At 40.7% G+C, this 24023-nt stretch overlaps 2 long non-coding RNA genes across 2 annotated transcripts in view; both read right to left on the bottom strand.

Moving 5' to 3' along the window:
• LOC121284653 overlaps positions 1–24023 on the bottom strand; it is a 180763-nt gene that overhangs the window by 52190 nt on the left and 104550 nt on the right. The gene's annotated exons all lie outside the window — the stretch shown is intronic.
• On the bottom strand, positions 1059–8673 carry LOC121284655. The gene is made up of 3 exons (XR_005944532.1): positions 8581–8673; positions 1575–1617; positions 1059–1082 (listed from the first exon to the last, which is right to left on the bottom strand). It is a non-coding gene; the product is annotated as an uncharacterized LOC121284655 (long non-coding RNA).

The following is a 24023-nucleotide window of genomic DNA, read 5'->3' as shown; positions in this document are numbered from 1 at the left end:
GATCTCCCCATGATTTTGAATGTCTCTATCAAATCTCCTCTCAACTTTTTCTTCTCTAAGGAGAACAACCACAGCTTCTCTAATATGTACACATAAATGAAATCCCTCATCCCTCCAATCATAAATCTTTTCTGCACCTTCTCTAAAGTGTTTATATCCTTCCTAAAGTGTAGTGCCCAGAATTGCACACAATACTGTAGTTGAGCCCAAATCAGTGTATTTAAAGCTTTGTCATAATGTCCTTGATTTTGCCTCTACCTATGAAGCTCAGGAGCCCATATGCCTTTTAACTCCTTTCTCAGCCTGTCCTGCAACTTTCAACCGTTTGTGCATTTATACCCAATCTCTCTGTTCCTACATCCCCTTTAGAATTGTATCCTTTATTTTTTATTGTCTCTCCTTGATCTACCTAACAAAATGCATCACTTCACACTTCACTGCATTACAGGTCATCTGCCATGTGTCCACCATTCAAGTCTATTTGTGCTCTATTCAAGTCTATCATTCTCCTCCTCACAGTTCACAATGTGCCCCAAGTTTTGTACCATCTGCAAATTTGAAATTGTGCCCTGTACACCCAAGTCCAGGTCATTAATTTAACAAGAAAAACAGTGGTCCTAGTACTGGCCACTGGGGAACCCTATTGTATCCACCTGAAAAACAACTGTTCATCACTACTCTGTTTCCAGGAATTCAGCCAAATAGGTATTCAATGTTTTTATTCCATGGGCTTCAACTTTGCTGATGAGTCTTGTTACGTTGCACTTTATCAAATGGCTTTTGGAAGTCCATGTACACCACATTACCCTCATCAACCCTCTCATCAAAAAATTCTAAGTTCCTCCCTATCTGTCTTACCATATATATAACGCTGTGATTTGAAATTGGTAGAGGTGACAATCAAAATCAAAATTCATTGAAACTGGATAGATTTAAAGGGTGGAATCAATCCAAATACTTCTAAGTCGGCCTAATTCAAATATAAGAAAAATTACTCACAAGTCTAAGCATGATGCCACTTTACGAAGGAGACAGTTCAAGTTCTTACGAGGCAGAATGCACAGACAAAGTAATGTTCAGGTCTACTGGAAAAGACTATTAGATTAATACCTGCTCAAATGAAATAGTATTCTGCCTAAAACCAATTGAAATGTATTGTTCAAGGGAAAGCTGGAATATATCATCTGTCACCTTGAAATATGTGCATGGTAGAGCCACAAGAATAAACAGGAGCCCAGAGAAGGTGTGTGAACTGAAATTTTATATCCTTCCCCTTACTAAAACCATGTAAAATTGCCCTTTTCCCCAAATGAGTTTTCAATCAAATTTCATCCTGAGGTGGATGGGGAAGGAGCACCCGTTCTCACATTCATGGTTAATTCTCTACTACTGCACATCACATTCCTTGCCAACATGTGTGTGTGCTTTACATGGTCATGCCAAAGTGGGGAGAGAGTGTATGAGCAATTCTTGTCACCTGAGGAAAGTTTCCCGAAACTGTGAGAATTATAAAGGTGTATTGATAAATGGCAGTTCATCCAGTTTTTAGGTAAATATTTAGCTATCCAACTTACCATCTTGTTTTGGCATGTAGACATCAAGTACAGAGATCCCACCCTGAAAATGACAAATGATGAGTTAAATAATTGGAAAGGATTAAATCATTTTGATTCATTTTGGACCAAATGTTTCTATTTTTGTAAGTATTGGGAACTATTTTCAGAAAATCCTCCATTTCCCAGGGTGAAATTAGATCCTGTCTGGGAGGTTCAGTGCACAATGAAAGAGTTTTCAATTCAGACAACAACATACAACAATGGAGTGTTCTTCACTACAATAGGATATTCTAACAGATGGCCTATAGGTTCAGTTCACTGAAGGGTTAAAATTCCTCAAACTCAAACAGGCCGCAGTCAGGTCCTGTCAGCCATAACAACCATTTTCACTGTGCTTCATATGTTCTTGAACAGTATTCAAACGGACAATGTTAATTCAGCTTCAGTCTGATTTAACCTTTTGAGGCTGAAATTTCCCACAGGACTTTGCAGAGCAAGAACCTGCTTTTCATCATCTAACATCTGTGAGAAGGCTATTTAAAACAAAGCTGAATGCCGAATCCCGTAAAGGAATAGAAACAGAGACCAAGACTATTGGGTGTGTTATTTGAATAAACTGAATATAACATATCATTTGAAAAGCAGCTTATCTACTTAACTGGATGGCTCTCATGATTTTATTTTCTGAACCTTGAATGTATAAATCTGTTAAATTTGTTGTTTTTAATGAGATGCAGGGGATCATGGTGACAGAACAAGTTGGTGCACTTCAGAGATTGGTGTCTGTATTTTCTTCAGGAGGGTGAGCTTTCAGTGTTGGTCATGACATTAAAGGAGAGGCATCAATCAGAAGCTGGATACCTACTACACAGCTAACTTACAGCTGCTGGGTCAAACAGTTGCCAAACTCTCAGAAGCAGATGCCTTTTTGGCTTCTTAACTGAAATGTGATGTCAATCTAAAATGCAGCAAAAGCCCCATGGACATTTTGTTGTTAATGGATCTTTGTTGCCAAATGTTCACCTTTCTACTCCTGAAGGTACTATCACTGGAGTTTGGTTCCACAGATAAAGGCGACTTCCATGCCTCACCTGGCTAGTTAATCTTTATGCAGAAACCTAAACAATGAGTGTCCATAGTCATCACAGCTAAGTCCCATTGTTTCCTCACTAGCCTCAGCACACTTACACTTTCTAGCACTGGATGCTGTTTGAACTTCCACTTATGTTTAGGACAGTAAGACAGTCGTAACTTTAGAAGCTTTTAAGTTGCATTTTATTTAATGCTAAAGCAGGCGAATGAATGAGTTCTTCCACTTCATGACAAAGACCTAATGGGTGGCTGCAAGGTTATGCAGATGAGAGCCTAACTACACTGATATATAGAAGAAAACTATAGGTAATAATAATAAATCACAGAGTTGATACAATGCAGAAGAGGCCATTGGGCCCATCGTGTCTGCACCGGCTCTCTGAATAAGCATTTCACTTAGAGCCATTCTCCTGCCTTCTCCCCGTAGCCCTGCAGATTGTTTCTTTTCAAACAATCAACTAATTCCCCCCTGAATGCCTCGATTGAACCTGCCTCCACCACACTCTCAGGGAGTGCATTCCAGACCCCAGCCACACTTACATTACTTTTAATGCAGTGTAGTTTCCACCCATTTAACAAGTTCACACTTCAGCTGTCACATTTCAGCCCATCCTCTAAATTAGAGTGAGCAACATCATAGGAATTTTGCTATTAAAAGTCTTGCATATATGTATAGTTGCTGCAAATAAAATACACTTCATATAATACTTACATCTGTCATACTTATATCTGTATTATTTTTTTGATTAAGCTATTTCCATAATTTGTCTACCCACTATGGTCTCAGTCTGACTGCTGTTTTAATTCATATTTGTAAAGGAAGACAAATCACTCTTTGGAAATAGGGAGGAAAACACTACATTGGCAGGAGGTATGTACACCTACTGTCACTCACATCCTGTGTTTGAAGTGTGAGAAAGTGGATTGTTCAGTGGACCTGTTTGAGCAGAGAAGGCTGAACCATGTGTATGATGTATTTTTTCATATGGTTTCATGGGAAACTCAGTGTGAAAAAGTCCATTTGCTCTAAAGTAATCTGTGTCCAACATCTTAAGCAGCATGGATTACATGAGAAAAGTGGTAGAGGAAGACTGTTTCAGCCTGAGGCCTGAAGTACAGTAAATGTCAACTTATGTGGCATGTACTGCAGCAGCCTCAGTGAATTAGATCCTGAGCATGTGTACATCTCACATGGATATTTGACCCTCAACAGTATGGGATCCTTGGGAAATAAAATGGTGAACATGGTGAACAACATTGCAAACAATCCTGTCAGGAGGCATTTGAAGCAGTTCCTCCAGATGCACAATTCTGATCTGCAGTGGAGCACTTCCCTTTTTCTTTATTCATTAATTCACAAGATGTGATAAGGCCAGCAGTTATTGTCCATCTGTCATTGCCTTTAAGAAGAAGGTAGTGAGCTGCCTTCATGAACCACCGTAGTCCATGTGGTGAAGATATACCGACAGTGCTGTTAGGGAGAAAATCCCCAGATTTTGACCCAGTGCTGATTAGAAACAGCAAAATATTTCCAAGTCAGAATGATATTTGACTTGAAGAGGAACCTGGAGGTATTGTTGTTCCCATGTGCCTGCTGCTCTTGTTTTTCTGGGTGGTAGGGCTTGTGGGTTTGGGAGATGATGTTGAAGAACTCTTGTTGAGTTGCTGCAGTGCATCTCATAGATGGTCCACACTGTGGCCATGGTGCACCGGTGGAGGGTGTGAATGCGTAAGATGGCAAATGGGACCCATTCAAGCAGGTTGCTTTGTCCTGGCGTGAGTTCTTGAGTGTTTTTGGCGTTGCATTCATCCAGGCAAGTGGAGGTCATTCCTGACATTTCTGCCTTCTAAGCTCATGGAGAGACAACATGTAAGGTTTGCTGGTTGTCTCTTTTGTTGCCAACGTATCTGTGCAAACACTAAGCCCCGTATAACTGGTTAATGGAACATATTAATGGTGATTGAATCATGGGTTGACACATCTCAAAATTTGATCCTGGTTCAGCAGGGTGGCTGATCATTGGAGTCAGAGGACATTTTCTTTCAGAGAAGTGCAAGTGGTGTTTCATTGCAACTTCTGGTGCAGCTGCCCAGTATTACAGCATGAATAGGTAGAATAAGGCCCATAGTTTCAGAAGGAACAAAAATGTAACAGAATACATGAACATCATAAAGTAATTTCATCCATTCACATTCTGCTTCCCATTTCTATTATGTTACTAGTGATGCTTTGCACATAAATACAGTTTTGCGCACATACCAATTTTATGCATATAAAATAAATATCTCCATAGAACCATAGAACCATAGAACACTACAGCACAGAAAACAGGCCATTCGGTCCTTCTAGTCTGTGCTGAAATATTATTCCGCTAGTCCCATTGACCTGCACCTAGTCCATAACCCTCCAGACCTCTCCCATCCATGTATCTATCTAATTTATTCTTAAAACTTAAGAGTGAGCCCGCATTTACCACGTCAGATGGTAGCTCGTTCCACACACTCACCACTCTCTGAGTGAAGAAGTTCCCCCTAATGTTCCCCCTAAACCTTTCCCCTTTCACCCTAAAGCCATGTCCTCTCATGTTTATTTCTCCTAATCCAAGTGGAAAGAGCCTACTCGCATTTACTCTGTCTATACCCCTCATAATTTTGTAAACTTCTATCATATCTGCCCTCATTCTTTTACGCTCCAAGGGATAGTCTTAACCTGTTTAATCTTTCCTTGTAACTCAACTCCTTATGACCCGGCAACATCCTAGTAAATCTTCTCTGCACTCTCTCAATCCTACTGATATCTTTCCTGTAGTTAGGCGACCAGAACTGCACAAAATACTCCAAAGTTGGCCTCACCATAACATCCCAACTCCTATACTCAATACTTGGATTTATGAAGGCCAGTATGCCAAAAGCTTTCTTTACAACCTTGTCTACCTGTGACGCCACTTTCAGGGAACTATGTATCTGAACTCCCAGATCCCTTTGTTCCTCTGCACTCCTCAGTGCCCTACCATTTACTGTGTATGTCCTACCTTGGTTTGACCTTCCAAACTGTAACACCACACACTTTTCTGCATTAAATTCCATCTGCCATTTTCTGGCCCATTTTTCCAGTTGGTCCAGATCTCTCTGCAAGCTTTGAAAGCCTTCCTCGCTGTAGATTTATATAGTGTTTTTCACAACCTCAGGTTAGCCGAACATGTTTTATTGCTAATGAGGTACTTTTTGAAGTGTAGTCACCGTTGTAATGTAGGAAATGCAGGAGTCATTTTGTAAGACCCTACAAACTGCAATGTGATAACGGCCAGATAATCTGTATTTCAAGAGATGTTGATTGAGGGATAAATATTGATCAGGACACACCAGGGAAAACTCACCTATTCTTCTTCAAAATCATACCAGAGGATCTTTCATGCCCACTTGAGAGGGCAGACAGGCCACAGTTTAACATCTCATCCAAAAGATGGCACCTCTGAAAGTGTAACACCCTCAGTACTGCACTGGAGTGTCAGTCTAGATTTATGTGCCCAAATCTTCTGACTCAGAGGCAAGAGTGCTATGAGCCACAGCTGATGCCCCATACTCTGCTAATGCTAAGGATGCAAACAGGGCTCCACAAAAGTATGCTCCAGATGAGGTTGAGAGAGAACTGAAACCCTTGTACCCTTTCCCTTCCTGCCTGTAATCTGTGTGGTTTAGGAAAGGATTATGTGTACATTTCTCAGCCCATGAATATGTGATCATTTTTAAACAATCAGCAGCAAGCTTTTGTGTGTTTAAATAAATAGATAAATAAATAAAAATTAAATAAACACAAAGACTAAACACTATCAATCCCACACAGACACTTGAAAAAGATAAAGTTTCAGTGGGATAGTACACTTTTACAAGTTGTAAACAAAAGAATAGTTGTTGGTCATGTGTTTGGCTCATTGTAGGAAAACAGTCATTGCGTTCCTTTGAAGGCAGTATTTTCACTCAGAAAAGTCGTAGATCAGGATCATTGCAAGATTTTCTCAAAGAGATTCAGCATGTCACAAAGTCTGTCACTTGTAGTTTTCTTACCAGGAAGTCAAGTATCTGTTCTTTGAAAAAGGAACAAGCTGGGGTGACTTTTAGGATGTGACAGTCTCCAGGTTTTTAAAAAGGCGTAAATCTTACTGTCTTTCACTGCCGCTATTCTCTGCAGATGGTGTTCTTCTGGAGTTTGACCAGGTTCTCTCTGGTTCTTGGAATAATAGATTTGCTATCTGAAGACAGTTTTGGCGATACGATCAATTCTCATTGCCCATCCAGAATAGTTTACAAGTCTGAAACCATTGCTACGCAATGGGAGATGAATGATGGCCATTTATACCTACATGTGGTTAAATGGTTCCTGGAAATCTCTTATATTAAATTGGGAGCTTGGAGACATGAAGTGTAGAAGTATACTGATTTTGCGTTTTGGGTAAACCATAAATATAACAGTGTAAGTTCCACAAATGGGTTCCATCTGGGTATGTCCATTCAAAGGGGAGGCCTTCACCCGAGGTTATTCAGTTAAGAACTTTCTGGAGGCTTGAGATACTGTGAGTTTGTACAAAAATCGCAAGAGTCAGCTGATCCTTAGCAGCCATCTTAGCCACATTTTTAAAATAAAAGACAGTTCCAGGGAATGGTATATTGAATGCACTCCATTTTTAAAGGTATGAACAGAACAAGCCTTCACTGGGCATGACAAATTATTCACATTATTTTAATAAGCATTGAAATGCTTAAAATATTATGTTGCTTATATCTGTTCTATTATCATCAACAAGTATCAGCATAGGATCACACTGATATCATAATGGTAACCAAGGCCAAGCAAAGACGATTTCTTTTTGTTTGTATGGCTGTGGGAGCAGTTATAGTTTGATGTCAAGGTTAAAAATCCATTCAACACCTTCAACTGCTCCAGTGTGAATGGTTGTGATGCCACCAGGACTGGATCTCTCATGGCAGGAGTTCAGTGTTTAGGCCACAATCTGACTTGGATGGCCATTGTCACAATTTGAGCTGTCCTCATGTTCCGCTTGTGGATCAAGTGACCACATCTTCATTGGAGAGAGAGAGAGATATACTAACATTCACACGCTCATTGAAGTAAGTTTTCTAAACTGTAATGTGAAAAGTAATGCTGTCAAGAAGGCAACCGAGCCCCAAACACTGGGTTCCGAGTCCAAGTAGGGACAATGAAGCCTAAAAACAAGGCCAGCAACAAGAATGTACCAGCTCGACATTAAAGGTATATGCTGGACAAAACATGAGCTACTCGCAAAAGAACTCTCTGACAGGAATGTGGACGTAATCACCCTATAAGAAACCCACCTTGTGAACCATCCAGCTGTTGAGCCCACATTCCTGGGCACCAGTTCATTGTAAGCAAGACACCTGGCCCAGCCACCTACATCAAGGAAAGCCACACCGGAGATGCAGAAGATCTGAAATCAGATGACACTTACTCCATTTCCATAAAAAAATAGGTAAGCTGATTATCAAAAATGTCTGCAAGCTGCCAAATGACCAGTGGCCCAACATCACATTGCAGACTGCTGCACACCCAACAATCTACATTAGTGCCTTCAACAAGCAACATCACATGTGGGGATACATCAACAACAACACCATGGGACTATAACTGTAAGACTTGGTCTCCACACATGACCTGAAACTTGGGTATGATGCAAAGCAGCCTGGCACATTCCTTTGCTCCAGGTGGAAGAAGGACTACTTACCTGATATTTGCTTCACAATCCATAACAGCAATGTTCAGCTGCTGATGTGCTTCTGACAAGTGCATCTTCACTCACTCCCACCAACACCCAATCCTCACTCACATTAACAAATAGGATGCACTTCGTTGAAGTCAGTACAAGACAAATGGGAGCAGTTCAGCTTAAGAGCTTACTAACTAAGTGATGCCCCTGTTTCTGCACTGCTAAGAGTGCTCATTTTCAGCAGAGCAGCCGATGTTTCTCCTTGTAGCTCTTGCCTTGGTGACCTGCTATCAATGACTGATTATATGCTCATACATCTATGAATATAAGGGAGACACATGGGGCTTGATTTTCAATTTGGGACCGGGACAAATAATTTCGAGATCCTGACCCCACACCATATCTGCATCACTTACGCAACTTGATCTTGAAATGTAAATGTCTCAACAGGGCTGGAGGTCACCCAATTAGTGACGCTGTGCATTACTAGGAGGTGGGAGCTGCCTGCATGAGCTGTGCACTAATGTGCACCAGACTGTTTGGGATGGCTGCTTTCCACATTGAAAATTGCATTCACACCCTCCCTAGCCCATTTAAATGCTCCACAAGGAGTTTAACAGGCATTTAATTGGAAGCAAGTAGGTTCCCAGCCCTGCCACCTCGGCCTCATTTTGAAAATTGGAATGTGTCCAGGGGACATGGGGATCCAGAGATGCCCTCTGAGAATGCAATTTTCAAATCACACATGCACCCTTTCCTAACCCGGACCGGCAATTGAAAATCTGGCCCGTGGTAATTGCTACATCATGGGGGAGGTGGTGGTGTTGTGGTATTGTTGCTGGACTAACAATCCAGAGATTGCAGGTAATGCTCTGGGGACCCAGGTTTGAATCCCATCACTGGCTGATAGTGGAATTTAAATTCAGTAAAAATCTGGAATTAAAAGTCTAATGAGGACCATAAGACTATTGTCAATTGTTGTAAAAACCCATCTGGTTCAATAATGTCCTTTAGGGAAGGAAATCTTCTGTCCTTATCTGGTCTGGCCTATTTATGACTACAAATTCACAATAATGTGATTGACTTTTAAATGCCCTCTTTACAAGGGCAAATAGGGTTGGGCAATAAATGCTGGCCTAGCCAGTGACGCATGCATCCCATGAACAAATTATTTTTAAAAAATGCTTATTTGATGAAAGAGAAGTGCTCTTGTGGGAGCTATGTTCAGCAGTAGCCTGGATTTATTTTGTGAGCTGAGGAGGAACATTCCATTTGATGGGCTCATCAAAGAAAAGTAAACCTTTCCAGGATCATTTTATTCGCAACATCTAGCAGCTTTGAGGACAGCAGGTTAAACTTGGTACAAATGGGTGTCTTGACACTTCTACTGTAAAATTACAACTTGATCCCTTTTACTACAACAGATCCCAATGAGCATAATTTAATGAGGCACTCAACAGAACCATGAGGGCAAATGCTGGCAGGCAGAATCAAAACAGGAGTGGGGAGGTAATAGCCCCATTTAAGATCACTCAGTCCTGACCAATTTAAAAGTGGCTCAAAAGGCTCTTGCTTGTGATCATAGAGAGACCTGAAAGATTGCAGTGGCATAGAAATTATGAACTGTTGGCACCTTAACCAACACAGTATGGACTGCATTCACTGAAACGTATTGATAACTATGGGCTGCTTCAGACTCTGCACACATGGTATTGCCATTCAGGAACAGGTAGCTGTTTCTCAAGAATGTACATATTGGAGTCATTAGTGTGGGAAGTCATGAGTGTTGGATCAGGCTTGTGCTTCTGCTCTGTTTTTTATCTCCTGTTGTGATACTGGACAGCACATACTGTACATGTAATGCATTCCAGGACATTTTCATGTCTGAAAATCCATGGGGCATTCTTTTGGTCTGTAGCTGTAACTTAACAGAAGACCAGCAAGGGCTTGATTGCACCTTTCTGGCAATCATGTAAGAGGTTGAATCTTAAAGCCAAATGTCTCCAATGGGTGGGGCGATGGAAGAGCTGCAGGAGGTGGGATGAATCGAGGCACAAAGGTTCTCTGAGCTGCGGGTAACTGGAGGCTTTGTGTTCCAAAGATATTTGGAATCAGTAACTTCAACACAGGCCAGGAATAATGGATGCTAGTGGGGAACGTATTGCACAAAGGGCATGAAGATCCTTCAATAAGCACTTAATTGCAATCATTAAAAATTATGAAAAAATTACATAACTCTACGGCTAGTATGGTCTTGTTGACCGAGTAGGAAACTAATAATACAGCTAAGACCGGCAGTTTGGTTCATTAGTGTTGTTTACCTCAATTTTCAATTGCTGATCGATCTCCTAGTGGTGGGAACCATGAATGAATGCCTGCTCTGTCAAATTGTACAACATATCAAAATTCTGTTACATAACAGGGTGGCAATAATGTGTATAATGCCAGGTTTATTAAATATGTTAACAGTCCCAATAGCACTTTGGTTCAACAAAAAAACCTTTGATGCAAAGTTTATTTTCCAATTTTTTGAAATGTTTCTTTATACAGAGCAACTGAAATCTTCACACAATTGTTTGCTTCGGTTTCTTCTACTGTACAGCTGGAAAACTGCTTTCTTCTTCATCCAAACCCACCCCTCTCCCTTATTGTGATGAAGAAATGAAGCCCATTGCACAGCAAGACTGGCTCCTTCGCAGCCCTCTCCGTCACAAATGCACACAGATTCCCTTTGTGAACTTAGAAATATTCCCATCTAAAGCCCTATAACATGGATTTATAGATTCCTGATCTATTGATCTCAAGAAACTCTAAAGAGAAAATAAACTGGAGGCATAGTGTGACATTAGTGTGCCTGAAACATGGGACAGGAATTTTTGGATGGCGGGGTATCCCTCCCGGGCACCAAAAAGGTCGGTGGGGAATGTACCCCACTGATGTCGCCAGCCCGGCAACCATGAGAAGCATTAATTGACTGGAGACAGTACTTCCACCCTCTTCCAGGAAGAAGTCCTACCTCAGAGAGCAGCCCAGCTCAGGAGCCTAAGCAATGTCATCTGGAGCAATGGCCACTGCTGAGGAAGACAGGGAACCTGTAGCCCACTGAGGGCCAAAGATAATTAAAACAAAACATAAAAATTACATTGATGGAGGGGAAGCCCCTCTGACTTCCTTGCCCTCACATCCATCTCGGGACAAAAGGGTATTCCCCCTGGGTTGTTGCTGAGAGGCTGTCTGCATTCAGCTAGTGGTCTCCCCACCTGCCGTGGAGTATGAGTGTCAATCCTTCATTGGCAAAATGTCAATGGCCTAGTAAAATGCCCTTAACAGGGTATTTGACTATTTAAATCTTCTACCCACCTATATGTAGCAGGAAACCTGTCCGAAGCTGGTCACACCGTTGGCAAAATTCCCATAGGGTGGGACTTGGTCAAGGAGCCGATTCAACATGGCTACCCAGATTTTATTGTCCCCACCCCCTGCTGTGATCCAGCCTCAGGCAGGCTGACAAAATTCTCCCCAAGATCCTGTTAGCACAAAAGGGATAAAACAATAGCGATAACGAATTTATAAATAACTGATCTGGCCCTCTCTCATGAAAGCAAGCACAATGAACTTTCCAGCAGAAAGCTTTAAATTATTTGTTTTTCGGGAAGTTTGATGTTGTTTCTAAACTGGATGTATTGAAAATACAGTTTACATAAACTTAGAACTCTAAAACTGAACTAGTAATTGGAATGGTTTAAATTTGGATGCAGCCCATATGAACAGAGATGCATGACCAAGTTTATCTGATACTGTCAGAATAAACAGAACAGTGAAAGGATGAATCACTCTGACATGAGCTGCACCATACTTGGCAGTGAGGATTGATGGCAAAAGAACCTGGGGACGGTTTAAGTTCATTACGATCTCAATTCAGCTCATTTCTTGTATCATCACAGTTTGAGTGCTCAACACCACCCACCCGCACCACCAAACCCCCACCACAACATTAATCTTTATAGCACTGGACCAGATCTTGCTGGAAAAATAACAGCATGTTGATGACGCACACCCTTATTAATGTACTAATTGGCCAGCAAGTTTAGGAGATTAAGAGATACATTGTGAGTTGCAGATCTCCAAAGCTTGTTGTTGTATTTATGCTGCTCTGCTGTTTGCTTTCAGCAAATGGTACATCTCCCTAAGCCTCTTGATTATTTTTAAGAATTTGTTGGGTTTGCACATTAATTATCCATTACACTTGCCAGAGAAAGGTAAGCTGGGCACGTAACAGTGCAAGTACCTTTTTAACCTGATCATTGTTAATGCCATGCCAATCAACCTCTCGGAGATAGAAATGTAATGATTTAAACTATGGAATCTCATTCATTCAGGTGGTAAATTGTTCTTAGAGAATTTAAAAATATTAACATTTTTCTTACTTTTCCTTTCTGCCTCTATTTTTTCCCTCCCTCTTTTTATTGCAAACATTTCCCCCTCCCCCACCCTTTTGATTTCTTTCTGCACTTAATTTAAATCTTACTCAGCCTCATTTTTCTATTTCCTTCTCAATGTTTAAATCCCACTGGTCAAGGATATGCACTGCAGATCCCACCGTTTCACAAGTCCATATGACTTGTTGCCCTTGTCATGTTATTATCAGCTCACAGTTCAATCAAGCTTTGGGTGAGATGGTGGCGTAGTGGTAATGTCACTCGACTGGTACTCCAGAGATTCAAATCCCACCATGAAAGCTGGTGAAATTTAAACTCAATTAATAAATCAGGAATCTTAAGCTAGTTACACCCTTTAAAGGGCTATTAATTTGTTTAATTGGTATCCTCAAAACAGCATAAAGCTAATCTCATTAATGGTGATCATGAAACTATAATTGCTGTAAAAACCCATCTGGCCCATTAATCTCCTTTAGGGAAGGAAATCTGCCATCTTTACCTGGTCTGGACTACATGTGACTCCAGGCCCACAGCCATGTGGTTGACTAAACTGATCTCTGAAATGGTCTAGCAAGACACTCAGTACAAGGGCAATTAGGGATGGGCAACAAATGCTGACCTTGCAAATGACGCCCACATCCCATGAAAGGAAAAAAACACTTTGGAGCTGAAGGATGCAGAACAAATTCAAGTGCACCACATCACATGGAGTATCCACTCTCCTGCCATGCTGTGAGGTGCCCTGCACCAGCTAGATCCATGCTAGATTTTGCTGTATTTAAATCATCATAATCAAGGTTAAACCGTCAGGTAGATATATTGACAGATGGTCAACAAAGTCAAAACTCTGCTGTAGAATTGTGATTATTGTGTAGGAATAAAATAAAGCAAAATTCAGAAAATAACTTTACATGACAAAACTAATCATAGCTACAAGTACACATCTGCTGAAATCCCACCATGCACTTAGAATCAGGAAAACACCAAAAACCACCAAGCTGGGCAGGCTACTGTAACCTCTTTCCACATCAGAACACAGTAACAAATAGATGGTCAGTGGTCACTGCTGTTAGTTTTACTTCTTGGAAATCAGGATGTGCCGACATGCATCGGCAAGTGTCAATTGTACAACCTTCTTTATAACTACATGTTCTTCTGGTTTCTGCCTATTTTAATGAGAGTTGCTGTACTGTATAGTTTTTCCAGCTGACTTTCCAAACTGCTCAGGCTGATAACATGCTCGTACACCATTTGCTTGGAGACTGTTAAATGTTCATTGAGATTCAGCACAAACTGAATCACAAGGAGGAAGAGGAAATAAAAGCAATTTAAAAGGAGGGTGAGAATTGCTAGCTGGCTAGCAGAGAAGGCACTGAGCAGCAATGTTAGCGTGACTGTGTCAGTATTTTTCTTGTTGATGTCCAGCACCATTCCCTCGAGTGCACCACATCACACAGAGTATCCACTCTGCTGCCAAGTAAAGTCTTGGTTTGGAAAAACTTTTTAAAATGATGAGCCTCCTTTCTAAATGCAAACATAGCAATAGATTCACTATTGGCAGCAAATTGTAGCTTATGGCTTGGTTGTGAAGGATTCAAAGCTCAGATGTGACATAAATGTGAGCAAATGCTGATAACTTTTTACACTAGTGAGAAAACCTCTGGAAGTCAATATCACTGGTGAGGCATTCTGTTCACGTGGCTCCCAGTAAAACCTCAGGGATGAACACCATTAGTGTTTTACTTCATATATGTGAATCATTGTTCTCAATTTACACGCCAGCTTTCTGGGTCCTATGGGTGGTACAATCATCAGTTGTGGATGCAAAATAAATAATAATAATAATGCTGGATGGCACATAGAAGGTGCGCCCAAGATTTAATGTTAAGGAATTTGGACAGTAAATTGGGGCTTTGGGGTCCAATAACACATTTTATTGTTATAAACATACTTAAAGGGAATAGTTCTTGGATGTGATAACACAAATTTTGGCATGTGAATTGATAAATGGAGGGAGGGATGGAATTTTGTTTTAAAAGTTGATCAGAGCTTTCATTGAGATGCTTGCCCTTTATGCCCTAATACTATGGTTAAAATTGAACATTTATGAATCTAATGACAGGCACACTGGAATGTCATGTCCTCCTATTCTGGAATTGTAATTAAAGAAATGCATGAGAATTGAGAGCACTTGTGTAATGTGGGTAAAGAAGAGTTGCATTTATATAGTGATTTTTGCATGTCTAAATGATTTTCCAAAGATCTTCATGGCTGATTAACAACTTTAGAGTTTTGCTGATATGATTGCAAATATGACACCTGATTTGCATCTAGCAAGGTTCTACAAACAACAGCGGCATGAATGTTCACTTAATCAGTCCTGGTGCTGTTGAAGAGGGATCAATGTTGGCTAGGGCACAGAGAGAACATTCTGCTCTTTTCTTAAATTCATGCTACAGAATCTTTTATGTTGATCTGGGCTGACCGATAGGCCTAACATCTCATTGAAAAAGTGGAAATCCTGACAACACATCAGGACTCTCCCCAGTATGGTACTGGAGTGCCAGCCTAGAGTATGTGTTCAAGTCCTGGAGTGGTCTTGAACACAAAACCTTCTGACAATGGTAACTGAACCAAGCTGACACTTGAAGGGGGTGGAGGGGGCTGCCCTGAAAGAAATATGGTTAATAGTACTTTTAATACAAAATTTGCATACATTTTATGACACTATAAACTAGAAATGTGATAGATATTCCTCTGCATTGTGCATATATTGCCATAAAGAAATGTCAAAGTAAACCAAATTTGCTTCAGTTATTAGTAGTGAAAAAGCCATAATTATGGGTGGCTTAGTGAAATATATCTATTTTCTGATTTTCTGTTTCATTTATACTAACAGTGCTAGCAGCATGCCACAAAACCATCCACTTCTCAATGGACAGTGCTAGAGTTCTAGGCAGTTTTATTACTTTTGTTCATTGCCTACTTCGTGCTGCTTCCGAGATTATTTTCTATTTTCTCATCACTGAGGTAACCTACCAATAATTAAAATACTTTTATTTACTGGTTATCACTAAGAGTGCAAAAACTAAAATAAGGCACCGATGCGATCTGCATGCACGTTTAGGATTGTCTGAGGTAACCTAATATTTTCTAAGGCCTTTCATTTCCCTAAATGGATTTTTCCCATGGAGGTGTCTATTTTTAGTTTCAAAAGAAATACTTTAGACATCTCTTGCCAGGTTGCAAAAGTCTCCTTGCACTAGTAAATGTTGATCCTGTTAAACTGACACAGAATTGCATGGTTTAGAACATTACTAAATTAATTCATCCCCTCACCCCCCCTGAACTTATTTCTCAACCAAAGAGCCATTCTCTTCAAAGAAATCTTTTGCTATTGTTTATGTTGTCAATTGGTTAAAAATGATCCATAAGCATGTGGTCACTTCAATGGTTGCTGTTATTACAAAAGGGAATAAGGAACAGAAGAAGCAATAAGCTGTGTCCATGAGTTTATGTCCCTGACTAGTACTGTACCTGTATTTCCTGTATTGCTGTGCCTGTTAGCTGCCTTTGAACATGAGCCCATAAGCATGTTTTTAGGCTCGACTCAGATAGCTTTCATAAATATTTTCCAATAAATACTGTTGCTGTAAGTCATTGCATGAACACAACTCAATTTACCATGCATATCATCGAAAAGTAGCTTCCGGTGGCTAATTAATTAACTTATTGAGTGCTGGAGAGTGTACGAAAAAGCAGAGACAAAAAAGAATTTCAATTTGCTGAAAGCAGCACTGAAGTAATGTTCTTATAGTGAGACAGCATGAATGAGCCAAGTGCCAAAGAATACACTTTATAGACACAAATAATCGTAAATTAGGAATGTCACCTTTAGGAGAAGGCATTTTTTATTATTGTTAGTGAGGCTGGTGAGTAAGTTTGATGTTTTATTCTCCTGGGGATTAAATGTTCCAGTATGCTGGAGCCCTATCTCTATCAGCTTCACAGAAGGGAGCACAGCCAACTTGTTCCCATACTTCTCTGTGATTGATAGCAGATGGCATGGTTTAAAATAAACCTATCCATTAACAGTACTCAGTGTTTCTACTCAAGGCATTTACAACTGTCTGAACTGCTGCAGAGATTCAAGCAAGGGTACAGCGTGCAGCTCATTTTATCTCTAACAGCTGCACAGGTGCAAATCTTGCCCAGATTATGCATGTTCGATGAAAATTTTCATTAACTTTGCCTTTCCTACTATCAAGCTGCATTCACGCTCCCAGCAAGGGATGCATGTTGATGACTTATTAGTGAGCCTATGATCATTTTGTAATTAGCTTTGTTGTTTTGTTTTCCCCGACCCATGAAAGAAGCGAGCATGTTTCTATCTCAAAAATTCTTTCCAATTTTTAAACAAGGCTGCTTAAAGCAGTTCTGCTTCCTGAACTGTGTAAAAATCAGGAACAAAATTGAGCCAATCCCTGCAAAATTTTCTACCTACTTGCCATGGCACTTTTCATAGATAACAAGGAAAATAGGAGCATGTTAGGGTGCCCTTCGAAGGATGGACTTCGATCATGTACGATGAGCATTTTGCTGAGGTTTAATCAGAGCCACTACATCAGGGAGCCATATATAATGCATATCATATTCGGAGTTATTGTAGCAGCTTTTTAAGAGAGTTTGTAGTAAAAAGCACATTGGTACATTTATAGATAGGGAGATAATTATGCACTCTTTATCAGAATATTGAATATTTAAGGATTTTATAATGCTGACTTTCTTACTGTGTGCTGAACTTTTTAGAAGCATACAGCATTCCAAAGTAATGTGAATTTTAATGGAATTATATTTGTTATAACTCTCTACACTCAGGCAAAAACATACATTGATGATATTAATGTAATTCACCATCGCCTTCAACAGAAAGCATTTTTGTAAATTAAGCATAGTGCTCATTTACATCAAGTGAATTCATTATATACATAAAGCATCAAATAAATCTACAGAATCCATGAACAAAAAAGGTGACGTATGTGTGCTGGTGAGCTATGCTTGTGAGAAAGTAAAAAAAAAATTGTGCCTGGTTTTATTAGTACATAGGTATGGTTTCTTCTTCCCCCAAAAGTAAATGATTCTTTGTCTCTCTTCGCAATAGAAAAACAAGTTTGCTAGATTAACTATAAAGAGTCATGGAGGTTTACAAAGAGTAAGCATGCATGAACACTAGAATCACTGCCACATTTATTTAGTAAATAAATATTTATAGGCCAAGCTTGAGATTAGCTTCAAATAAGCTTTTTAAATCCTCCTCTGAGGTGTGCCCCTACTTACACTGAAGCTCTCAACCTAACGTGTCGGGAAAATAAATTGTTCTTTGTGTAAACAGAGTAAATCGTTAGATGAGATTACTTTAGTTAAGAAAGTAATGCAATCTATTTTAAAAATACACACTCCCCACTGCTTTATCACAACCCTTTCTTATTGTATTCTCCATGCAAGGCCTAAACTAATTTAATTATAATACAGATTTCCACGACCTAGAATTAATCTCAAATGGCGTGTAGATCCAGCCCAACAGCACCTCCTCATACCAGCATCAAAACTAGTTCTCCTGGTTAGACAGTAGATCAAAAATCTTAACTGCAGGAAAAAGCTATATGAGCCTAGATTCTGCCAGAATGCTATCTAGTTTATGTTCGAAGATTCGTTGATAAATTCTGCTCTTGGCAGATTGAATAAAGCTTCCCCATCTTATTGCTAGACATGTCCATGACTGCAGTTGTTTCTTGCTGTGCACGTATGTTGTGCATGCATATCTGATGCAAGTGATTTTTTTTTTTAAATTGGAAGAACAGCAATCAGTAAAGGCAGCAAATGGGAGTTAGCACAGCTGGTCCATTAGACTGGCCAATGGCAATCATGGTGCAGTTTGATGCAAATATCAAGTTCCACATGGTATATTCTACCTGTATTCATGCGGCATGTCCAGTTACGGTTGTCAGTCATGAGTAGAACCAAAGCCAAGTTACAGCATAGCAAAGACAATCAAACTCATTACCACACATATATTCCTATTAACGTTAGTGGATTAACCTGAACCATCAAATACAATCACATCTCAAAATGAGCTGCTGCTCCCCACCACCCTGACACTAATGTGAACTTTACACCAGCTGGGAGACAACATGAGTACTTAAATTATAAACTGCAACACCTCAGGATTCTGTTAAATTATTTCTATGAGTGTGGAGAAATGTTGTCCAGTATCTCCTTTGTCTACTTTTGATAATGCTTTAGTTTGTAAAAAGCTATTGAAAATAAATGCAAAAGCCAGCAAGCTTTCATTATGAGCTAAAGTTTTAAACAGAGTTTTGCAAAGGGTTACATGAATGGGTGGATAATCCAAGAAAAATTTAAACAGATGTTTGGCTCAATTAACAGCACTTCTGCTTTTGGATCATAAAGCTGAGAGTTCAAGCCCTACCTAATATTGACAGGCGGGTGTAAGGTTGGGAGGAGTCCACTCATGAAGGCACAGTTCTTTTATGAGACATTAAACTTGAGGACCTGATGGAGAGGAAAAAGAAACTACAGCATCAACCCAACTCTGACACAGAGCAGAAGGCACTTCCCCAGGGGAAACGAGGCAGAGAAGTGGAGGACGAGCGGTCTGGAGCTAGTCAAGCTAGGCCACTCTCTAGTGTGTCTCCTAGCAACATTGGTAGAGGCTGGGGAAGATGTTGTCAGGCTGCCCTTTGGCCTGAAGAATGGTATGTGACACAGGAAAAGAAAAATAACATTAAATATATTTTCTTAAACGGTTAGAGCCTATGAAGAATCAGTTACTGCACTACTTTTGAACAGTACACTCTGAAAACTTTTCCCCTGCCAGTTATCACACTTCTCAGAGTCACTGTGTAAATAAAATGTGGCATCACTCCTCCAGTGACATCTTTTCAGTTAAACAGGAGGTATAAGCTTTTGACCACATTAAACATTTATTCAATGCCACTCAGCTTTGAGTAAATTCTACAAAATGATAACTATTTACTGGCTGCAGATGACAATAACTTAAATACTCTATGTCACATCACTTACAGGAAACATAACTTCCTTCACCATTACACAAGAGCAAACCAAATGAATTTCTGGTTTCTTAGATTTCCCCTACTCAAAGTATTCCAAAAACTGGAGAAATGTGCTTTTATTTCCACCCCTGACCAATCCCATTTGGTGATGTAATTCTAATGGGACAATTAAGGCTTCATGACAAATCAGGCTATGTTTCCCAGCCTTGGCCCTTTGCTTTGCCAAACATCATATTTTGTTTCATCAGTCACAACTCCTGAGGATTATTCATAAACTGAGCAACAAAGTGTCAGTAAAAGGTAAGTAAAAACTTATAAAAGGAACTGTCCATCTGCTTAGTCAACATGAGAAACATGAAATCAGTTTGGTTTGGCTTGACAGCTGTAAAAATTCTGCTTTCACAGCTTATGACAAACACAGAAAGAATGCAAGACTCTCCTTTCTTAATTAATTGCTTTGAGAAAAAAAAAACTACTTGCAGATTTTTGCATTGTAACTATGGAAAACAGTGGAACTATTTTTCACTGATATTTTATTCACTTCCTGCCAGTTTATTTAGGAATGTTTGATATGGCTTTATTCTATACGGGTGGCTGACTGCCCTTGTCTGTGGGCAAGAAAATGATATCAAATGCACATTCAGTGTATAAAGATCCTGCCCTTCTATTCTGATATGATTTCTGATTTGAATTTAGTTTCATTTTCAGTTGTTTTATACAGTGGAAAGGGGTGAATGATTTCCAATGAGCCTGGTTGTCCACAGGCCTATTGCTTCTTTTGCTCTCTGATGAATTCCTCCTATTACTCAAAGGGTCAATCAAGGGCCTTCACAACCCCAAACCTCTCTTCACTACCACAAACTACCTTGTTCAACCTCCCTCTTGCCACTCCTTCCTCACCTCTGACACTAGGGAGCACAATTTAATGTGGAGCTGCAGGTGATGACCGTGTCCACCACCAAAACTGGCAGCAACCCCTCCAGATCTCCGGGAGCCCTGGGGGAATTAAATCATAAATGGCAGCAGGAACTTTATCACCATGATTCCTGGCTCTACATGGGGCATTTAATTGCTGCCCCAGAAAGGTGAAAATCCCATCCCAACAGTGCCACCAGGCGCAGTGTCTGCTGCTGGTAATACAATTGGGCCTTCACCATAGTTCATCATGAGATCCCTGGAGAAAAGTAAGTGACAGCAGGTGGAGGTCAGGGGAAAAGAGTTGCCAGTGAGGGGGTGGAGGGATGTCTGATGGGGGTTGGAGGAAAAGACAGGGGCGTGGCTCTCAGTGGGTCCCCCCTTCCCAATGCTGGTTCCATCGATCAAGTACTGAGTGCTGTTGAACGAGGATCTCCCCCAGCCGCTGAGAGGCAACAAGCAAACCTGACAGGACTTGTTTGATGGTCTCCCTGTTAAGGGATCCAATTGGAATCTGTAAGCCTTCCTGCGCTGGACTTAATCGGGGGGGAAGCGATCCCAACCCCACATCCTCCTGTGCAACCCAATGAGATGTACCTACTCCCTACTGCCGGACTTGCCTTAGGTAGGTGGGGATATTAAATTCTGCCCCTGATGTGTGAAAAGCTCATGGATTTCTCCACCTTCCTTCAACTGTGGTTCCTTATTCAGTGCCTCACACTCCTCCTTCCACATTCCCTCTCTTCCCCAATCGTCAGAAGCTGTTCTCCTATCTTATCTGTGGTCACATAATACTCTGTAGCTTCTTCCCTGTCTGTCTGTCATGAGTTCGCATCAGATTCACCTATGTGTTTCACTAGCTGCTCTCTCACATTCCAAATACAGCTCCTTAAATAACTGGGTTTCCTTGATCTCAGAACCAGTTATTTCAGCTGCTATCTTTCATTGTGTTTTGTCTCTTTTTCCTCCAACATCATTGTTGTTACTCTCTCATCTTCTCCAATTACTATCCTATTCCTTTCTTCTCCAAAGGTTTTGAGTGCATCACCACTCAACTCAGTGACCAATTTGCTCTCACCAGTGTCTAGTTGACCCTCTTCAGTCTGGGTTTTTATGACAACCTGTACAGATGTGACCCCCTGCATTATATTTTATTCTTTTATGTGCAGTCTTCAATATAGTTGGTCAGCCCTCCTTCATTGGGGCACCGCCCTTTCATAATATCATTCCTTCCTTTTCCATTTCAGCCATCAATTCTACTTCTCCCATGTCTGAAAAGGTTACCTCTGACTAGCTCCAATGTTCTATAGTTGGATCCTTCCTAATCCTGATCTACATTCTGCATCTTTGGTGATATTACCTTTCAGTATGAGATCAACCTTCACCACATGGGGAAACCACCAGCTAAATGGAGATGGCCTGTCAGCAACAGCCTGGGGAGAGTTTGGGTATCTCCATAGGCCAAAGAAGGGACCACAGGCAGGGAAGGAAGTACCTGTGGTCCCAATAACCTTCCCAGAAAGGTTTCCCTCTGATATTCAGCACAGTGACTTTTATTTACTTACATGGCCTCCTGAAATTGTGTCCCAGTGGTGCTGTTGATTCTTCAGAGCTGGTGGCCCTGGGATTGAGTCAGCAGCATCAGGAGCCCACCCGATGTATTTAATCTGATCTTCCCTGTCCCACCACCCCCTCCAGCCCCATCCCCCACAATGACAACTTCTCATGTGAAGCTTCTAGGGATGGTTTGCTATGTAAAGGATGCGATATGTGTGCACAGTAGTGGTGTTGAAATCCAATCATCATATGGGTTGTTTTTTTGATATGTGGATATTATCTGGGGTTTGGGTCAAATTAGTTAGGGACAAATGTGTATTCATAAAACTTTCACTAGAGTCTGTTTCAGTCACAGCAAAAAATAATCTTGCACAAAATAGGTATACAACTCTTTAAGCAAATAACATTTACAAATGTTTTTACAAAGAATAATGCTAAATGGAGTTGACATGAATCAACAACATCTTGCATTTACATAGCACCTTTAATGCGGTCTAAAACATCCTGAGGCATTTAACAGGAGTGTTAGTAGACAAAATTATCAGCCCGAGTCACACAATGAGATATTAGGATAAGTGACCAAAAGGCTTTTTGTCATGTGAGTGTCGCTGGCAAGGCCAGACGTTGGTGGTGAGCTACCTTCTTGAACCGCTGCAGTCCAACTGGTGTAAGTACATCCATACTGCTGTTAGGAAGGGAGTTCCAGGTTTTCAACCTAGCAACAGTGAAGGAACGGTGATATAATTTTAAGTCAGCAGGGCATGTGGCTTGGAGGGGTGCTGGCGGGTGGGTGGTGTTCCCAAGCATCTGCTGCCCTTGTCCTTTTAGGTGGTAGAGGATGTGGCTTTGAAAAGAGGCTTGGTGAATTGCTGCAGTGCATCCTGCATTTAGTGTACACTGCTGCCACTGTGTGCTTAAGGTGGAGGAAGTGAATGTTTAAGGTGGTGAATGGGATACCAATCTGGTGGGCTGTTATGTCCTGAATAGTGTTGGGTTTCTTGAGCGTTGTTGGAGCTGCACACATCCAGGCATGTGAAGAGTGTTCTATCACTACTGAGTCATACTTTGTAGAAGGTGAGTAGGCTTTGGGGATTCAGGAGCTGAGATACTCGGCACAGAACTTCCAGCCTCTGACCTGCTCTTGTACATGAAACATATGACTGAAGATGTGCTTTCTCTTGATGCTACCTGTAGGTAAAGAGATGAAGTATTGAAGTGTGTGTGCACAACACCCATTGCATTGAACTTCACACAAGTGTTTTAGTTGTTTTCAATGCATATCAGAGATATCCTCATATGTCTTGAAATTCAGTTTGCACTGTTATATTTAAACTATTACACAGCAAACTCAAGAAGCAATCCCCTAGGCTGTGATGTCACAAAATCCTTCTTTGTAACATTCTGCAGTACCAGAGCAATGGATATTTGCAATCCGATTTCCTACTTGACACAGCTTCCCAAAAGGTAGATAACAATTCCCATGGGTCAGCAATGGGAGAACTACTATGGATGGGTGGGCTTTACTCAGCCCTCTCATAATGAAGAAAATTGGCAGTTGGTGCTGTTGGGGGCAACTTTTCTATTACTGCCCTGGGCTTGCAGCTGCAGAGGTGCCAGAGAAAGCTAGCT

This window comes from Carcharodon carcharias, chromosome 12, assembly GCF_017639515.1.
Source record: "Carcharodon carcharias isolate sCarCar2 chromosome 12, sCarCar2.pri, whole genome shotgun sequence".
Lineage (NCBI taxonomy): Eukaryota > Metazoa > Chordata > Chondrichthyes > Lamniformes > Lamnidae > Carcharodon > Carcharodon carcharias.
This window is presented reverse-complemented; position numbering and strand designations above follow the sequence as displayed.